The sequence below is a fragment of the Pinus tabuliformis genome, chromosome 7, assembly GCF_031772625.1.
Source record: "Pinus tabuliformis cultivar Carrire ecotype Pingquan chromosome 7, CPIR1, whole genome shotgun sequence".
Classification (NCBI taxonomy): domain Eukaryota; kingdom Viridiplantae; phylum Streptophyta; class Pinopsida; order Pinales; family Pinaceae; genus Pinus; species Pinus tabuliformis.
The window spans coordinates 1525427083-1525446044 of record NC_142293.1 but is presented as its reverse complement, the minus strand read 5'-3'; positions in this window follow the sequence as shown (position 1 = coordinate 1525446044).

The window sequence follows — 18962 nt, the reverse complement described above, 5'->3', positions numbered from 1 at the left end:
TTGTGTGAATCTCCTACTAAATGTTTAATTGACATTAAGAAATTGGAGAAGTGGTGTTTTTTTTTTTGGCGTATTCACATTTGTTGATTATATTAAATATCTTGATATTTTTTTTTTTTAACTGTAACGGTTATGAATTTTATTTATTTGAATAAGATAGGAGGGGTCTCTGCCAAGGCAAAGCTAGTTACAAAGAAAACAGCCAGCAAATTCAGCTTTTAAGTTACAACATTTTCAAGGAATTTGAAAGAAGTTATCGTCGTTTATAAATCGCTGCCCTTTCATGAGTGTGCATCCTTTGTTCGCCATCTGGTCCGCTTCGCCATTCAGATTTCTAAGAATGTGGTAGAACTTGTAGGAGGTGAATTCTTGAAGGACTCTTTTTAATCTGCCCAGAATTTTATTGAGACTAGCATTGTTGAAGAGATCCTCCGTGTTTAATTTTTTTATTAGAATCTCTGAATCTCCAAAGACTTGGAGGTCTTTAACCCCCTTTTCTCTTGCTATTAGACACGCTTTGAGGAGACCAAAAATCTCTGCCTGGTTGTTGGTTTTCTGGCCTAGACCCCAGTAGAAGCAATCTCTTGAATTCCCATCCGAAGAGTAAATGACCCCTCCAGCACCAGCGTTCTCGCGGTTTCCTTTGGAGGCCCCGTCAAAGAAGATTGTGGTGAGATTTTTGGATCTCCACCAATTTATGAAAAAATCCTCGGGGTCTCTTATTCGCCATTCTGGATTTGCTGTTTGAGGAGTGAGGAGGAACTTACGAGGAGAGGGCCCAAGGGGGCAAAGCCATCTCCTTTCTTCAGGAAGGAGCATTGGATCTTCTTTGAAGAACTGTTGTTGGGCTGCTTCCAAGAGGAATGCTTTAGCTTTAACTGCAACCTGAAGAGGGGAGTGTCTATTTCCATTAAATATTTGATCATTACGGGCTAGCTATAGCTGCCAGCAAACAAATTTGGGAATTTGTGTCCAAACTTTACGCCAGAAGGATTTGGTGGGGATGCTTTGAGGATAGACATTGCTCCATGAGGCGAACAGTTCAGCAACAATGCTCTGAGGGAAAGCTGGAATCTGCAGGTCCAAAAGAGTGAGCCCCCATACTTCCTTAGTGAAATTGCACTCTAGAAATAAGTGTTGGGCAGTTTCGAGGTTGCTTCTGCATAGCCCGCACCTATGAGGCCCTGCAATGTTCCTTTTCTCTAGATTGTCTCCTGTAAGAAGTTTGTTATGCACAGCGTCCAGAAAAAGAAATTCACTTTAGGGAGAGCTAGATTGTCCCAGATTAGCTTCCAGAAGGCCGGAGAGTGACTGCTGTTCTTTGGGTCCTGAAGAGCTCTATATTCTGTTGCTGCGGTGTATATTCTTGACAGTCCCCAAGCCCAGTTGTCTTTCATTTGATGGTTTTCAAGTGTGGAGCCTTCCAGCAGTTCGGCAAGAAGATTTTTTTGGGGCATTAACCAATCTGGGACGCCATGGAAGTCCCAACCGGCCCATTCTCCTCGACGATCCCAAACCGAAAGATCGTATAAATTGTTTATGCCTGCACGTTTCAGCCAATCTCTGATGTCGGCAATATCCTCGTTCCCCTCCAAAGGATCGCTCCCCATGATTCTATCCTGCCACAAATTAATACGCTTGCCATTGCCTGGGACTCTGTACAGGGATTTATTAAAGAAAATATTGCTTTTGCAACAGAGTTTCCAGACATGCGTGCTGTTAGCAAGGGATCGAATTGCAAGTTTCTGTAGGATGAATTGTGGGTGTATTTTGACAGCAGTGTAGCACTGATTGGGTGGTTGGGCTCGTGTGCCATTTTCCAGAGGAGCTTTCCTCCCAACGCCAGATTAACAAGGGAGGGATCTCGAATTTGGAGGCCACCTTCTGCGATCGGCCTTTTGACCAGATCCCAATTAGCTAAATGCATTTTGCTTTCATTACCTTTCCCTCCTTGCCATAAAAAATCCCTTAATAGTTCAGATATCTGCTCCATAACGTTTCTGGGGGCCAATAAGAATGCGGCTTGATAGATTGGGAGCGCGGACAATAGTGCTTTGATTAAAATGACTTTACCTCCTTTGGTTAACCAGTAGCCGCCCCATGCTTCTATTTTTGTTTTGATTTTACAAATGATATCTGTCCAGAGCGACCTTCTGTTGGCTCCATTTGTGATAGGGAGGCCGAGATATTTAATCCGCTCCCAACTAGCATGACCTTTGAACCCCAGGATGTTCGAGATGTTAGTGAGCTCTTGTTGACCTGTGTTCCAGCTGTAGATTTCACTCTTTCTCTCATTGACAAGTGCACTTGAAACTCTGCAATAGCTTTTTATGACTGAATCAAAGACTTTGGCAATTCTGGAGGACGCACCTCCAAGGAGAAGTGAGTCGTCTGCAAAGAGTGCATGGTTCAGAGGAGCGACATCTGAGGAGGGTTTGAGACCAGGGAGGGAGCCAACAATTCTTTCAGCGATGAGTTTTCTACCGAGGGAATCGGCCATTAAGATATACAGGAAGGGGGAGAGAGGGCATCCCTGCGTGATGCCTCTCCGGGCTTGGAAAAAATTAGAGGGGCAACCATTGACAAGGAGGGCTATCCATGGGTTATTGATGTAGGCATTTATAAGCTGGACAAAGTGGCGAGAGAAGCCGAAGGAGAGGAGAACCTTGATGAGGAAAGGGCGATTAACTCTGTCAAATGCGTTCGCCATGTCTAATTTGATCAACATACCTTTCCCTTTTCGCTTTTTGCTGGAGTGGATTGTCTCCTGGACTTGAATGACATTGTCGAGGATGTGCCTGCCTTCCACGAAGCCACCTTGGGGACTGGAGATCAGCGTTTTAAGCAGAGGCTTGATCCTGTTTGCTAACAGTTTGGCCAGAATTTTATAAGATGCGTTACAAAGCGATATGGGTCTGAATCTAGCAAATGTTTTCGGATTGGAATCTTTGGGGATTAATGCTAGGTAAGTGGAGTTGGTTCCTCCACCTATCTTAGCTTTTCTCATGAACCCCTTTATCATTTTTTGGAGATCTATTTTGATGATGTTCCAACAGGCTTTATAGAAATGAATTGTGAATCCGTCTGGGCCCGGAGCCTTATCTGATTCCATGGACCAGATAACTTTGATGATTTCCTCCTCTGTTACCTCGCTGGTGAGAGCAGCATTGTCTTCAGGTCTGATTAGATTAGGAATGTTCGAGAGGAAGTCTGCTGTTTCCTCCTCGGTGGCTTGTGTTCCCTCACTAAAAAGATTCCTGAAGTGGCTATCCGCAGTAGCTTTGACTTGGGTGAACCCTTTGCTAACATGATCCTCTGTTGTCTTTATTTCTGAGATGTGGTTCTTGGACAACGTGGCTCTATATTGTCTGTGGAAGAAGGAGGTGTTCCGATCCCCTGCTTTTAGCCACAGACTCCTGGATTTGATTCTCCAATATTCTTCTTCTTTTCGGAAGGATCGATAGGTTGAGCATTGAGCCTTTATTTCTTGTTCCAAAAGATCCGTTGTAATCTCTTTGCTTTCCATATCAGTTTGCAGGGTCTCCAGAGTATACACTGCTTCTTTCCTTATGCTGGTTGGAGTAGGGACTGGTTTCCTTTTCCACTCCTTCAGAGCTTGTTTTGTGGCCTTCAGTTTTTGCTCCCAAACGAAACTTGAGGACCCTGAGAATGATTTGGCCCAGGCTTCTTTTACAGTGTCGAAAAAGCCTTCTCTCTGAATCCATAAGGGGCTGAAGCGGAATGGTAGAGGGCCTAGGTCTTCTTCATCTTCAAGGAGAAGCTGGATCGGCTTGTGATCAGAGGTCAGCTTAGGTAGAATTTTGGTTTTGATAATCTTTTCATTCATCATAAGGGAGCCTTGGACCAGAAATCGATCCAGGTGAGAAGAAATATGATCTAGTCCAGATCTATTATTGGACCAAGTGTAGAGGCCACAGACGGGATTGAAGTCTAATAGGTCCCATTGCTGAGAGAGTTCTTCCACAAAGGCCAGCATAGGATCTCTGCTGTTGGAGCCGCCCCTTTTCTCTTTTGATTTCAGGACTATATTAAGATCACCTGCTATGATAATATTACTAGGATTATGCTGTTCTAAAAATGCTGAGAGGGAGGTCCAGCGTTCTCGTTTTTCAGTGTAAGTGACAGGGACATAAAGATTAAATAGAGAGATAGTCAGCTTACTTGCACAATGTGTCAGCTCCGTGAAGATCCAGTGCTAGGTTTCATGAGAGTTTTTTAGCAAAAATAAATCTTCTGTCCAAAGAGTTGCCAGCCCTCCGGAAGATCCCCTTAAACTTACTGCTTTGCCTGCACTTTCCTTCCATTTTGACTTGCTGATGTCTAGAAGAGCTCAGCCTTCTATCTTCGTCTCTTGGAGCATGAAGATCTCTGAGGGTTCTATTTTCAGGAGATCCATGACTGCTTCAGTTTTAGAGGCGTTCCCCAATCCGCTGCAGTTCCAAGAGGCGAGCTTCATGATTTACTTGAGGGGGGGGGATAGGGCCTCCCTTAGAAGGCCTTGGTCCGGTGTTTCTCCCAATGGACATTTCTATGGTGGACTGACTTCCTAGAACTTTGAGTCGTTCAACCTGCTCTTCTCTTAATTCTTTGCGGGATTTCCTGCCTGCTCTTCTGGAGGGATGCTCGAAGGCTTCATCCTCTGAAGAACCCGAACTATCTACTGGTTTTTTCCTTGTTACTTCAGCATAAGATGGGTTGGAGGGGCTATCTTGTGAGGCCTCAACCTGTATAGCTTCTTCCCCTTCTTTGTTCGGGGGAGGGACTTCTATATGTTCCTGATTTTCTTGAATCATGCCTGCTGGGTTCATTTGAGTTTTTTCTGAGTCATTCGGGGTTGCATCCTTTTATCGATTGATCTTGGAACTGCCTGGAGCTCCGGAGTTGTGCCCTTGCCATTTCCCTTTTTTTGATGGGCAGTTTTTTTTACTACTGTCCATTGTTCCTTGTTTATTTTGTCTGCCTGCTCCTCTGCCTTTTTCTTGCAGTGCTTTGCAAAATCACTGTGACCATGGCAGTGTCTGCATTTGAAAGGGAGCTGTTCGTAATCCAGTTCTTGGACGTGTGTCCACCCAGCAACAGTGAGCTTTGCTTCAGGCAAACCTCTTCTAGATCAACTTCTACACATATTCAGGCACATGAGTACTGGGCTTTTCTTGCAGCTTGATCTATGTATTTTCCAAGAGCGTTACCAATGATTTGGAAGGTTTTTTGTTCCAGCAGTGGAGGGGCAAATGGGGAAGTCGCACCCAAACCGGGACAACGGAGGGGACGTCCTGGGAGGGATCAACGTCGGGGACCATTTGTTTAGGTACAGGCCTTGCGGTCCCATAAAATAAGGGCCATTTCTGAAGATTAGGCTTCTATCGTTCGGGTTTTCGAAGACGAATACGAAGAATCCTTTGCCCACAAAATAGCTCTTGATCCCCTCTTTGATCAAGGGAGACCAATTTCTTTGAGTCCAGTCCTCCACCGACTTGGGTGATGGCCAGAGGCCCGTAAACTGGCCTATTAACCCTCTCTCAGCGAGATTCAAAGCAGCTTTGCATGTTTCTTCTTCAGGAAGGGCAACCGTGGGGATAGAATCTAGTTTCTTGACAAATTTCTGTTGACTAGCCGTGGGAAGGCGCTTCGAGCTTGCGGCGATCATTGCTTTGAATGCTGAAACCTCCGGAGGCGGATTGAGTGGAGGGGTAGGGCCCCCGCTAGACTCCATGGGAGAGTCGCTGCTAGAGAAACTCTACATCCGCGAGGCCGCGCAGGCAGACACCCGGTAGCCCAAACACACCGCTCTCTCAAGCAGGTAGGAATTTTGAGCAAGCTCCTCGGAGCACCGTCGCCTGAGAAGAGACCTTCGATGCAGTACAGAGGGCTGAGGCTGGCCTACACCTAGGAATGCAGAGCTGGGTCAGCGGCTAGGTCTCGAAGTGTTTGTTTTGGTGTTAAATATCTTGATATTAACACACTACCATCTCAATAGATTTAATCATAGAAAATATACTTTACAACATCTAAAACTTTTTTTATGTCTTCAACTTTTATTTTTAAAAAATGCTTATAAGTTCAAATTATGCTGTGTGAATTTGTGTTCTCATTAGTGTCTTATTTTCCTTTATGATCCTTGTATATTGTTTTTATTGATATTCAAAATGTACATTCAACATTTATTTTTTAAAAATGCCTACATACTCAAACTAATTTATGTTCTCATTAGTGGCTTCTTTTCCTTATTATGTTTATGTATGTTGTTTTTGTATGGATATTCAAAACATGTTTTGAAATCTTTTTCTATTTCCTAGAGTGAAACATGTTCAAAAATTGTGTTAATCTTTGTCCGTTATTGTGATAATTATTGTACATTCCATACATGTTTTGTTATTAAATAACCCTTTTCTTTCTATGACCAATTTGCATTCTTATAAAAATAGTAAAGCGAGTTATTTCTCATAAAATGTCTATATATATTCAAATTGTGCTGAGTTAGTATGTCTTTTCTTTGTGTGACTAATTTGCATTCTTATAAAAATAGTAAAGCAAGTTATTTTTCATAAAATGTCTGTATATATTCAAACTGCGCTTCGTTAGTATGTATTTTCTTTGTGTGACCAATGTGCATTCTTATAAAAATAGTAAAGCAAGTTATTTTTCATAAAATGTCTATATATATTCAAACTGTGCTGAGTTGGTATGTGCTTTCATTAATGGTCGTTTCTCATTCCTATGTATGTTGTATTTGTGTTGATATGTTTTGAATTTTTTTTGCATGCAACCAAAAAGTTTAAAAATTGAACAATTAAAAAATATTTAATAAAAAGGGTAGCGCTGCCAAATTCAAAATGGATTGATTATTATTGTGTATATATTTGTTTTAGAGCAATTCAAAAATATGTTTAAACAACTAAATATAAGTTATTTGGAAAATATAGCCATAACAAATTAAATTTGTTTTGTTAATTTCATATTAAATTGAATTAAGGAAAAAATTATGGTTTCTATTTTTAGTGTATTGCTTAAATGCATAAGACATTTTGTAAAATAATATGCATGTATATCATCAAGTGCCTAGTAAACCACTAGGATTTTATTTACTCATAATCCTCTAGAAACAAACAACTTATTTATATGTGAAAAATGGTCTCAATCTATCCTCCATGTGAGAACCACAAACAATGTTGTTCAACCATGCCAAACTAAATAGAGATTCCTTAACACCCTTTACATTGTGTTCTCTGTCAATTTTTGGATTTCTATCATGTGCAAATTTAGAGTTGTCCAACGTTTTGGGTAGACTCATTACCCATCATTAGGGAGAGAAGAAAACCATAGTGGACCACAAAAGAGTCCTAAGAGGGTTATAAAGAATGTGAGAGATGTCAACTGTTAACACCCAGGTTGTTCCCTTTGACTCCCAATGGAATATGGCCGGGGTAACCACTAACCAATCTTTGGATTACAATTTCTAGCCAAACTGTAATCAGAGAGGGCTCTCTCTTTATGATTTGTCTCTGTTTTGATAGTATTTTAGGCTAGCTATTATGTTCAGGGTTTTGTTTTATGTTGTGGTTGAGGGATGTCTTCTGCATCTAAGGTGTAAGTTTTCAGGCAGTGTTAGTTCATTGGGCAATGGAGTCTGTGGCTACAGGTTATCTGAAATATTGAGTTGAGTTGCTGAAACTACAGGGCCATTTAAATATATCATGGAACAAATCTGAAATTGTGATTATGAGGTGTGTTCAACCAGTGAAAGGCAATTAAGAATCTTCCACTAAGCTGGGTGTGAGAAAGAGATATGTTGCACAGGAGCAAACTTGAATTCCTGAACAACAATCACTGTGAAAATATATAGTTTGAAAGTGCAGCAATTTAAGAATTGCACCTTTATAACTGTAACTGAAGAAAACATTTATAATAGCGTAGATTGAGTTTAGGGTAATCTGTGATTAAATCCTAGAACTATTCTTTTTCCTCGCCATTTACTGTAAAACACAGAATATGAATGAACTATGAGAAGATGACAAAACACATAACGAAGAGTTAAAAGAGAACTTATTGATTCATGAAACACGCAGGAATCCTGTAACATTCAACAAAACACCACAATCGACTCAGATAACGCAGAGCTTTGGAAATTCCATTATCTTTTGTATTAATAGTCTGGAAATTCACCGCATAAGAAACTCTTGAAGAGAAATCAACAACAACCACCCCTGCAAACTTATGCGAGGGGGAATATATACAAACGCTCATACAAAATATCTGAAGCGTTGAGTCATCTGAGAAATGAATACGTTCACCAACTTTTCAAGATAGTAGATAAGAAAGTTATTACATCATTGAATACAAAATAAATGCTCTTTATATCTGTCAGGAGATGCTTTGACCTTTGGAGGCCACTGAGTCGGTCTGAACGTTCTACTTTAATGCCGGAAATGTGCCTTTATGGCTGTCCTGCTGTAGCTTTTCGGCTCTGTTACCTGTTTAGCTGTCAATCTTGCTTTGTTGGCCGAAGATGATCTACTGAGTTGGCTCAGCCCTTCCCTTTTCACGCATGCTGATTTTACTAAGTTTTCCTGTGCATGACCACTTATAAATTTGAATAAAAAACTTGATATACAGGCTCTGGCTTACAATATCAGCTATATCATTTTGGTCCAGTATTCCTGTGTGGGCAATTGATGTCTAAGAATTGCATCCAAAGTCTCATCTGCCTCTGTGTATTTGTAGAAGTTTGGAGGCACTTCAAACAGATGTTTAATTTCATTCTTTATAAAGAATAAATTCTCTACCCTGTTGTAGAGACTTTGTCCTGTAGCTGGCCCTGTTTCCTCTGAGGTGATGGGCCTTTCAGTGATCTGATTTGTGGCGAATGTGTTGACCCTCTTGGCATACTGCTCATGTGTAAGTAGCCTTCCTGTGCTGTTCAGTAAGCCAGGGAGACCTTTGTTTTGCAATGCCACAAATTTGTCCATGAATCTATTGACCTCTGTCTGCATGTCCTGGGTCCTTCTTTCTAGTGTCTGCACCAGGTTTCTTAGTGTCAGGACCCTCTTTATTAACAGAATAGTCTCAGTCCTGTTGGAGATTCCCATAGTTGCCAACTGAGCACTTGTTCTATTATTAAGCACGTTGATCATCCTGTTGGCAACTTCAGGCATATTGCCTAAAGATGCCCTTGAACTCTGGATTTCCCTGTGTGCTTTTGCAATGAGCTCCAGCTGCTCATGAATTGTCTCGATATATTGCCATTGATCAGTTATGGATTGGCCAATGTTGGCCCATAGCACTATCTTGAGCTCAGCTGTCACTTTGTCAAGTGTGAGCTCCTTCTCCAGCTCTTTTATCTTATCCTTAAGGGCCTTTATTTCCCTGCCCTTTTCTGCTACAGTCTGCTTGGATTTGTCATATCTTTCATTCAACTTGACCAAATTTTCCCTGGCCTCTTTTAATTCTGCCATTTGAGCTTCCAGGGCTTGGATTTCATTCTTGAGCTTCTGCATATCTAGGCTTGGAGCCTGCTCTGTTGTTGGTGCTGGTGCTGAGGTAGAAGGTGTTTCCTGTTCTGTTTGTTGAGTGAGGGGAGCAGTAGTTGGAGGAGCTTCCTCAAGGTTAATTATTTTAGGAGGAGGCTGAGATGTTTGCCCTCCTTCCTTTTGCTGTAATGCTGTTTGCAATGCTGCCTGTGCAGCCTCTGATTCTCCCAACTTTTCTTGAGTCTGGATCAGCTGTTTGTATAAAGACACCAGCAAAGCTGTGGCATCTTGATCATGTCTCAGCTGGGCAACTTCTTCCGTTTGAGGGTGAATAGTTGCTGGGATTTTGATCTTTTTCCTCAAAGCTGCCATGTCTGCATCCCTTAATTTCAATATTTCTTGTATGCCCTTGATGTCCTTGGGGTTATGCCCAATCTCTATGATTATATCTTCTAAGGCCCTGATCCTGTTGTCCTTTGCTTGAGAGGATGCTCTTTCCAACTCAAGCTGGGCAGCTGTATTATTTAGGCTATTTTCTAGCCTGTAGTTATCCAATGTCTTATCTGCCAAGGAGGCATACACCATCTCGCCCGTTTGCTTATGCAATTCGATTTTGTCCATTGGATGGATGTCCTTGGCAAGGACCTCAAGATTGGTCCTCAAGTAGTCTGAAGGGGACTGTGGCTGCAATGCAGTTGGCATAAAGTGACTCATGATCATCTTGCCCTCCTGGACATCATATGCAGACATTAGTCTTTGCTGGTTAGTGGGAGCCATTTTCAACAAATGATTATATAGCTGTATTTTTATGGGCTCATTCCTCTTCTTTATGTCAATGAACTGCTGTTTGATGCCCAGTTCACCTTCTCTCTGCTGGCTTGAGGAGCTGACTTCTCCTCCCACTGTCCTCTCTTGTTCCTGCTGGAAGGAACTTGCAGATGCCTCCATACTAGGTGGGCCCATGCCCAAAGATTGCCCAATAGGCATTTCCTCCTCTGAAAGGGGATTCATTCTGTGCCTTTTCTCCCCATGACTTATTGATGTGGTTAGGGGAGTCTCTCTGTCCCTCTTTCTGCTTATGTCTTCCTTTTGTGGAGTTTGGAGGACTGAAGCTTCAGCTGTTGTTTCCTGCCTAGGAGGCACAATTTGTGGTGGCTGCTGCTCAGTAAAAATTGGGGCCTCAGCTGCCTTTTCTTGTTGTAATGGCTGCTCTTTCTCTTGCTGCCCCTCTTGTTGCTGCTGCACCTCCTCATGAGGTGGCTGTTCGGTTTCCATCTCTTTTTCCTTGCCTTTGCTAGAAGTCTGCCCAGTAGCTTTAACTGCTTGCTGATTTGCTGTGGGGGAAGAGGCAGCTGCTCCCACTTGAGTGCCTAGAAGAGTAAACACCTGTGAACAAAGCTCAAGGTCAGCCATCTTCCTCAGATTTCTTATTGCTCTTTGATTTAACTCTTCCTGTGTGACAGCCTCCTCTAGGGTTCCTCTCCTCCATTTTACTTGATTTGCATATTTTTCTATGTGAGGAATCCTTACATGATCATAACCAGACAGCTTATATTTGACCCTTCTTAAAGTTATGAAGTGACCGGGATCATATGGTTTCCAAAGGAAACTGGTTTGCAGGCCAAGGGATTCAAGCATTCTGTCTGCTTCTTGCCAACCTTCCTCCCTTTTGTTGTAGATAAAGTGGCCTAATTGGTTCCTGACCTTGAGTTGTGCTTTCTTGCCTTTGCCTGAAAAATGTAGCACATCAGCATTCCCAAACTGCCTGAAATATTCAAGGGCAAACAATCTCATGGGCACATATTTGGGCAATCTGTAGGGAGGCAATTCACACCCATATATCCTGATGACCGTGTGATTCTGGTAGAAGTACCAGTCCCCAATGCTGTATGACTTAGACAACTGAAGTACCCTTTGCATCTCATCAGTTAGTCTTGGAGGAGGTGAGCTCATCATCAGAGACATGGCTGGGTGGATGAAGAGATCTATGAACTCACAGTAAGTATATGGGGAGTCAGGTCTGCAGTGGAAGACAGAGGACCAATAGACCACTGACCTTGGATTGCCTTGGGCATCCACCCTTTTCATAGCAAAAGAAAACTTTTCATGTTGATAATATAGGATTAAGTGGTAGATGTAAGAGGTGTATCTGAACACCTTTTCTCTTGCCAAGTTCATCAACTGCTCATGTATCTTATCAGAGATGTAGGTGGCATAGTCATAGCAGATTGGAGACTTGCCAGGAGCGAACATTAGCATGATCACCAGCACAGTTTCATCAACAAATTCAATTGAATTATAGCCCAAAATGGGACTAATCATGTATGCAAGATCTCTGCCCAATTGGTTGAGGTATACTTGGTTGATAGGAGGATACTTCACAGAGTCAGAGTCAATGTACAACTGATTTAATTTGGTGACCTGAGCATCTGTCAACTTGGCTCCTTGATTTATCAAGTCTATGAGTGATAGAGGGACCAATTTCTTCTCAGTTTTGAAGCAGAGCATCTCTTTGATAGCTTCAGGGGTGATGTAGAACACAGCTGAGCCTGAAGGGTCAAGCACAGCCCTCTGAGTAGGGTCATAGTTTTCAGCACATAGGTGGATCAAATCAGGGAACTGGTTGACCTGAGGGAGCTTGAAGATGGGGAGAAAAGAGTCCCATATGCTCAGCACATCTGTCCCACTCTCATGTTTAGCCTTCAATTCGTTTAGCAGGTGGATGTGGAACTTGGTCCTCATCAGCATTTCCTCTGAAATTTGATAGTCTAGGTCTGCCAGAGGCTGCCACTCCAATTCTCTCTGAGGGGCATTCAATGGAGCAACGTTCAATGCCACCGGGGCTACTGGTGGATCCATGGTTACTTTAAGGATTTCTGTTGTTTATGGACTGGTGTTACTATACAGAGCAACACAAAAGGGTTTTCTTTGATAGAGAAATGTGATTCACTCAGGGATAGAGGATAAATGGTCAATTGCAGCAATTGAAATACTGCTTAAAACATGAATAAGGCAAATGTTTTGGCCTTAATCTCTTTCTCTCAGTCAAAGGGTGCAATTTGGATTACCAGTTCGCGACTGCGCGAACAGAATGCAGTTTTTTATAGAAATTTCGGGAAAACGAGGCTTAGCTGGTGAATTTCGTCGTTCTAGGTGTAAATGGGGACCAAGCACAGGGGATTTGCCGGTGAATTATAAGTTTCCCAGTGTTTTAAGCTTTTTATGGCAATTCACTGACGAAACCAGGTGCAGGAAGGATTTACAAGGATAAATACCTGGTATACAGTGAACAATGGACACGAATGCAGGTGGAAATGGCGCGCCAGCGGTCTCCAGGTCGAGTTCAGTAGGTTGGCGAAGGCTCGGACGTGAATTTCATGCAGAGGATACAACAACGTTTTTTGCAAAAAGTGCAAAAAACGCGACATTTTGGCCAAAATATGGATTTTTCGGAACTTTGGCGCTTTTTTTGGATGACGTCAACATGACGTCATCAGGTGGGGTCAAGGTCGGATGACGTCAGCATGACGTCATCGGGTGACGTGGCGGCATACGAGAGGTCCACGGGGATGGTGAGGTGGCATACAGGTGGAGCCAGTGGCGGACGGGGCGCTGACACGGTGCTGACGTAGCAGTGACGTAGGCAGGGCGGATTCACCGAAACCGGAGGTGGTTAGCGGTTTCATATCGCACCGCTTTTGATACGGAGGCGGAATTGTCAGATGTACCTCCAATACGCTGTGGGGGTGACGCGTGGCAGAGGCCTGACGTCACCCTCTGACAGATATCGGAAGGTATCATTCGGACGTCGGGGCCGGTGCGATATGAACGAGAGCCGTCGGATAAAAAGGGCCTGATCCGACGGTCGACGGATCGTTGAGGTGGCCGGTGGATACGGATGGGGGGGGGAATAAAATAACATATTTTTTGGAAGATGTGCCCAGCGGGGACCTTTGAAAATTGGCGGAATTGCATGGTTTTCCAATGTATTTTTTTTAAAATCACGCTCAGAGCCAAGACTTTGGAAAATATGAAAAAAGTGGGTTTTCATGTATTTTTGCAGTGTTACGGGTTAAATGGGTTTTTACATGTTTCTTAGCAAACGAAGGGTTTAATGGGTTTAATGAGTTCTGAAGGGGAAAGAGGGGTAAGGCTTAGGGTTGTCAAACTGACCAGATGTCAATTTGATCCCTAATTAGTGAACATATGGCTATAATGCCAAGGGGAGGGATATTTATACAATGCTTGGGGTTTATACACCATAGTGTTATAATAGTAGGGAAATGGTAACATAGGGGATTTAGATAATAGAAGTTAGGGGTTAATATGGATGGAAAAGGTGAATGAGAAGTGGAAACACTAAGTTTTGTATGGAATTAACTTAGTTTAGGAAGTAGATCAAAATGAAAAGAATTTTAGACAAGAAATGTGGCTTTTGAAGGAATAAGAACCAACATAAAACCTTCAATTCTTTCATGAACACAACTGATGAAGGGATGTTAATAATGAATGTGAAAGGGGGGAAGAGGAAGTTAGTCATGCTCCTTTGCCTTGCTGCAACATGATGGAGAAAAGAGGCTTCTCAATCCACTGATTTTCCTTTGTGAATAGGTTAGCACCCATTCAATTGCAAGGAATGACATTTCTGCAACCCCATCTGCCTACCCATCTATTTGCCTAGCATTTTTTGTTTCTTCTTGAAGGGTGCACTTAGACTTGCAGACCCTTATTTGCCTTTTCTTTTCTCTTGGCTTTTTCTTTTGATTTTCTATCTAGAACTACCCTTATTGCTTCCAAGATCCCAGATTAAGCAGTTGGGAACCTTAATTCTCTACCTAAGCTACTGGTCTGCCAAGATTAAACAGTTTGGACAGACTTCTTTCTCTATTCTACAACAGAAAATTGAAACATGGCATGATCCAGATTAGGCTGTTGGACCATCCATCAAAATTGAGTCCACATCAAGCTATATACACACATTGTCTTCTCTTGGAAATATGGGATCTTTGCATCATCAAAGCAGAGCATATTTGGAACTTTCTTTGCCAATCATGAAATATGAAACCTATTGGTATAGGTATCTAACAGTGGCTCCACATGGGGATGGTTTTTCCATTTGAAAGACCAAGAACAGCAGGTCAGAATGCCTTGGCCCTTAACTGCTTTTACCAACACTTGAGGTATGCTGCTTTGAAATACCAAAATTGTGCTCTTCCCATCTTGGTAAATCTCTGAACTTATTTGCCTTTTGCTGATACCTTATAAAACTTGAGAAACTGCATTTTTACATTTTTTAAAGAAAGCAATATATACACCTGTTTATGTACAAGGGAAACACAACTGCACTTATGGATAGTAGTCAAAATAGTGCTTCAACATCCTGCCATTTACAGGACCTTCATCCGAATCAGCTTCATCAAGACTTTTAAGGAAATAAGTATTGTTTCCTTGTACTGCTTGAACAACAAATGGTCCTCTCCAAAGGGAATCAAATTTTCCATGTTTTCCCTTATCTTCTCTTCTTGAGTCCCATTTGAGGACTTTGTCTCCAACATTAAAATCTTCTGCCTTGGTCCTTCTGTCAAAGGCCTTTTTTAACTTTTCTTGTAAAACTTGAACTCTGCTGTAAACTTGGTCTCTAGTTTGCTGCAAACATATTATTTGATTGATCCTTCTTTGCATATCATTGGGCTCAGCTTGACTTTCTTGAAGCAGTTTCATAACCGGAATCCCTAGTGATGAAGGAAATTTGGCTTCTAATCCATACACCAACTCATATGGGCTGACCCCAATTGATCTCTTGGTTGTTAGTCTATCTGCCCACAAGGCATTGACCAGTTTCTTATGCCAATTCTTCTTATTTTCTTCCAACACCTTCTTTATGATATTTACAAGGTTTTTATTTGATGATTCAGCAAGGCCATTTCCTTGGGGATAATATGCAGTAGAATGGCCCAAGGTAATGTGAAATTTGTGGCAGAAATTCACCATCTTCTTAGATCTGAAAGCAGCAACATTGTCAGTTATTATTTTGTCAGGACAACCAAATCTAGCCAATATGTTATTCTCCAAAAACTGAATGATTGTTGAATCATTTGCTTGTCTGCATGGAACAACTTCAATCCATTTAGTGAAGTAGTCTGTAGCTATTAGAATCCATCTGTGTTGGCCTGAAGATGAGGGATGAATTTCCCCAATGAAATCCAAGCCCCATTGTTGAAAAGGTCTCTCTGTTGCAATAGGCCTCAAAGGAAGTGGCAGTAACTTTCTTTTTCCCTCAAACACTTGACATTTATGACATGAGGTGGTGAATTTCTTGACATCAGAGAAAACAGTGGGCCAATAGTAACCAGCCCTCAGTATTTTATCCATAGTGGACTTCCAATACAAGTGTCCACCACACTCACCTGCATGAAATTCTTTCATAACATTGTTAGTCTCATGCTCAATCAAACAGTTTAGCAGTATACCCTCATGGTTTTTCCAAAATAAATTGCCCTCCATGACACAAAATCTTGAAACTTTCATTTTTAAGAACCTACACTTAGTTCTGGACAATCCTGGTGGAGCACACAGGTTTTGCAACACATAACAGATATCAGAATACCAAGGGGATTGTTCAAAGGCTACTTTGATCTTTGGAGTCACCAGCTCCGGTTCATTGTCCAGCTGGTTTATGTCTAAGGCTTGGAAGTTTGCTTCTGTCATTAATTTGGCCAAACCTTGCCCTTTTATCAGTTTTGTAGGTTTTATTTCAATGTCAAATTCTAAAATGTTGGCAATCCATTTTCCTCTTCTGCCCTCTAAGTTCTCTTGAGTAAGTATGTCTTTCACAATTGGGCTTGGTACATAAGCTGTAACATGGGAGTATAGGATATAAATCCTAAAGTCTTTAATGGCTTTGACCAAAGCATATGCTTGCTTTTCCATGATTTGATATTTCAGAGGTGCATCTCTAAGGGCTCTACTAAAGAAAGCGATGGGTTTTTCATTTCCTTGGTCATCTTTCTGCAGTAGGACAGCAGCAATAGTATGCTGAGAGGCAAATGAGAAAATGATAAATTCTCTATCAAATTGAGGATTTGTTAAGACTGGGGTTTGGGTGAGGGCCAATTTTATACCTTCAAAGGCTTGATTTGCTTCAACTGTCCATTTCACTTTTGAATCCTTCTTTAGCATGTTATTCAATAATCTGATCAATTCAGCTAAGTTTGGGATAAACCTTCTTAAGAAGTTGATTTTGCCCAAGAAGGCTTGCAATTCTTTGATGTTTCTTGGGTGAGGCATTTGTAAGATGGCTTGTATCCTATCTGGATCAATTCTTATGCCATCCTTCGAAATGATATGTCCTAACAGCTTACCTTCTTCCAAACCGAACAGGGATTTCTTGGGATTTAAGGAAATTCCATACTTCCTACAAGTTATGAAAATCTGCCTTAGATGTTTCAAATGTTCTTGGTCAGACTTGGAGAAAGGTGTGAGGTCATCTAAATAAACGACAAGAAAGTCATGAATCTCCTTGGCAAAAGCAATATCCATTGCTCTTTGAAATGTAGCCCCTGCATTTTTCAATCCAAAAGGCATTTTCACATATTTGAAAGTTCCCCATGGGGTTGTAAATGCTGTTTTGTCTTGGTCATCAGGGTGCACTAGGATCTGATTAAAGCCTGAGAATCCATCCAGTAATGAAATCCTTGATGCTCCTACCACTCTTTGGAGAATGTGATCCATCTTAGGTAAGGGATAGTTGTCCTTGAGGGATACTTGGTTTAGATTTCTAAGATCAACACAAAGTCTTATTTCACCAGTCTTCTTCCTTGTGGGCACCAAATTTGAGATCCAATCAGAAAACCTGATTGGTGCTATGATGCCAGCTTTAAACATTTTTTGCAACTCTTTTTCAATTGAAGGGAGAAGCATGGGATTAATCCTTCTCAATTTCTGCTTGAACGGCTTTTGATTTGGCTTGAGAGGGATAGTGTGCTGGATAACGGAGGTGTCATAGGATTTTAAGTCCTCATAACCCCATGCAAAGACATCCTGAAACTCTTTGAAAAGGTCAATATATTTGGGTTTTTGATCAGGAGGTAAAGATGCAGACAATTTTATTATTTTGGGTTTGTCAATAGTACCAATGTTGTATTCTTCAATGGCCGCATCTAAGGGCTGCATTTTTGGTTTTCTAGGGATATCATTTGAGTCAAAGATGTCCTCCAATGGAGTTAGGCCTGTTGGGAGAAAATTGTCTTTCAGCTCTATGATTTCAGCCTCTGTAGCAGCTATTTCTTCACAACTGATTTGTTGAATTTGTTGTATGTTCTCCTTGTTGAAAATGGTTGGATTTAGCATTTGTTTTGCTGTTTTGGGTGATATTGGGTGGTTATTCTGTTTACTCTGTATTTGTGATTGACTTGCTCTCTCAGTGTCAATGTTTAACCCTGCGAATTCTTGTTGCAAAGTTAAAAAATTGTTTATTTGTGAATCATCCTCAAATACTTGCCAATCTTTAACATTGTTTGGGACAGAGGGCCTGTGTTTGATCTCTGCTGTAAAGCAATTATCAGGTTCAAAAGGCAGTTTGCAGGTACTTGCAAATGTGGCCAAGCTATGAGCATGAAGATTGTGGGTCCTAGCAATTTTGGTGATTTGGAATTCAGTGAAGGAGTTTAGTATTTCAGCAGCAGCAGACCTATAAGACCTCAATCTTTTGTCATTAGTGACAAAATTTCCCTTTACTTGTTGGATCACTAGGTCTGAGTCTCCTAGGATTGAAACTTTCATGGCTTGTAAGGATTTTACTAGCGTGAGGCCTAGTAAGAGAGCTTCATATTCCGCTATATTGTTGGTGCACCTGAAGTTTAACCTATAGGCTTGGCCTTCTGCATGACTGTTCTGCTTGTTATGTATCCAGACTCCAGCTCCTGCCCCTAATTTGTTGACTGATCCATCAAATTCAAGGAACCATAGGATCCCTTGTTCTAGGGGAGACTTAATAACTTCTCTGTGATCTAGGATTGTGAGTTGAAGTTCTGGCTTTTTATTTAATGTGTCTTTTAGGACAGTCTCCTCACTTGATTGGATCTGCTTCATTTCTAGAGCAGCAGCTTGTTCATTAATGTCCTGATCTTGTTTGAGTGTTTTGGTTTCATCATCATTTGTAAGACCTGAATTATCATTAAAGAGAATATATGAATCTATATCAGAATGGACAGCATATATGGGAAAGTTTTGAGGTTTTTCTTCACTGCTGACCATATATTTCATAAGTGACTCTCTATATAACCTCTTGGGTTGACCGAAGACTGAGATGGTTGCGTAAGACATGTCTAATTGTAGGGAAACTTGGAGTTTAGCCCCCCATGACCTTGATAACAGCATCCCATATTTGGGTGGGATATCAGCAACTACAACATCCATCAGGATTGTCTTATTGGGATATTGGACGAGTGAGACACAGAGATCTTTTATGAGACC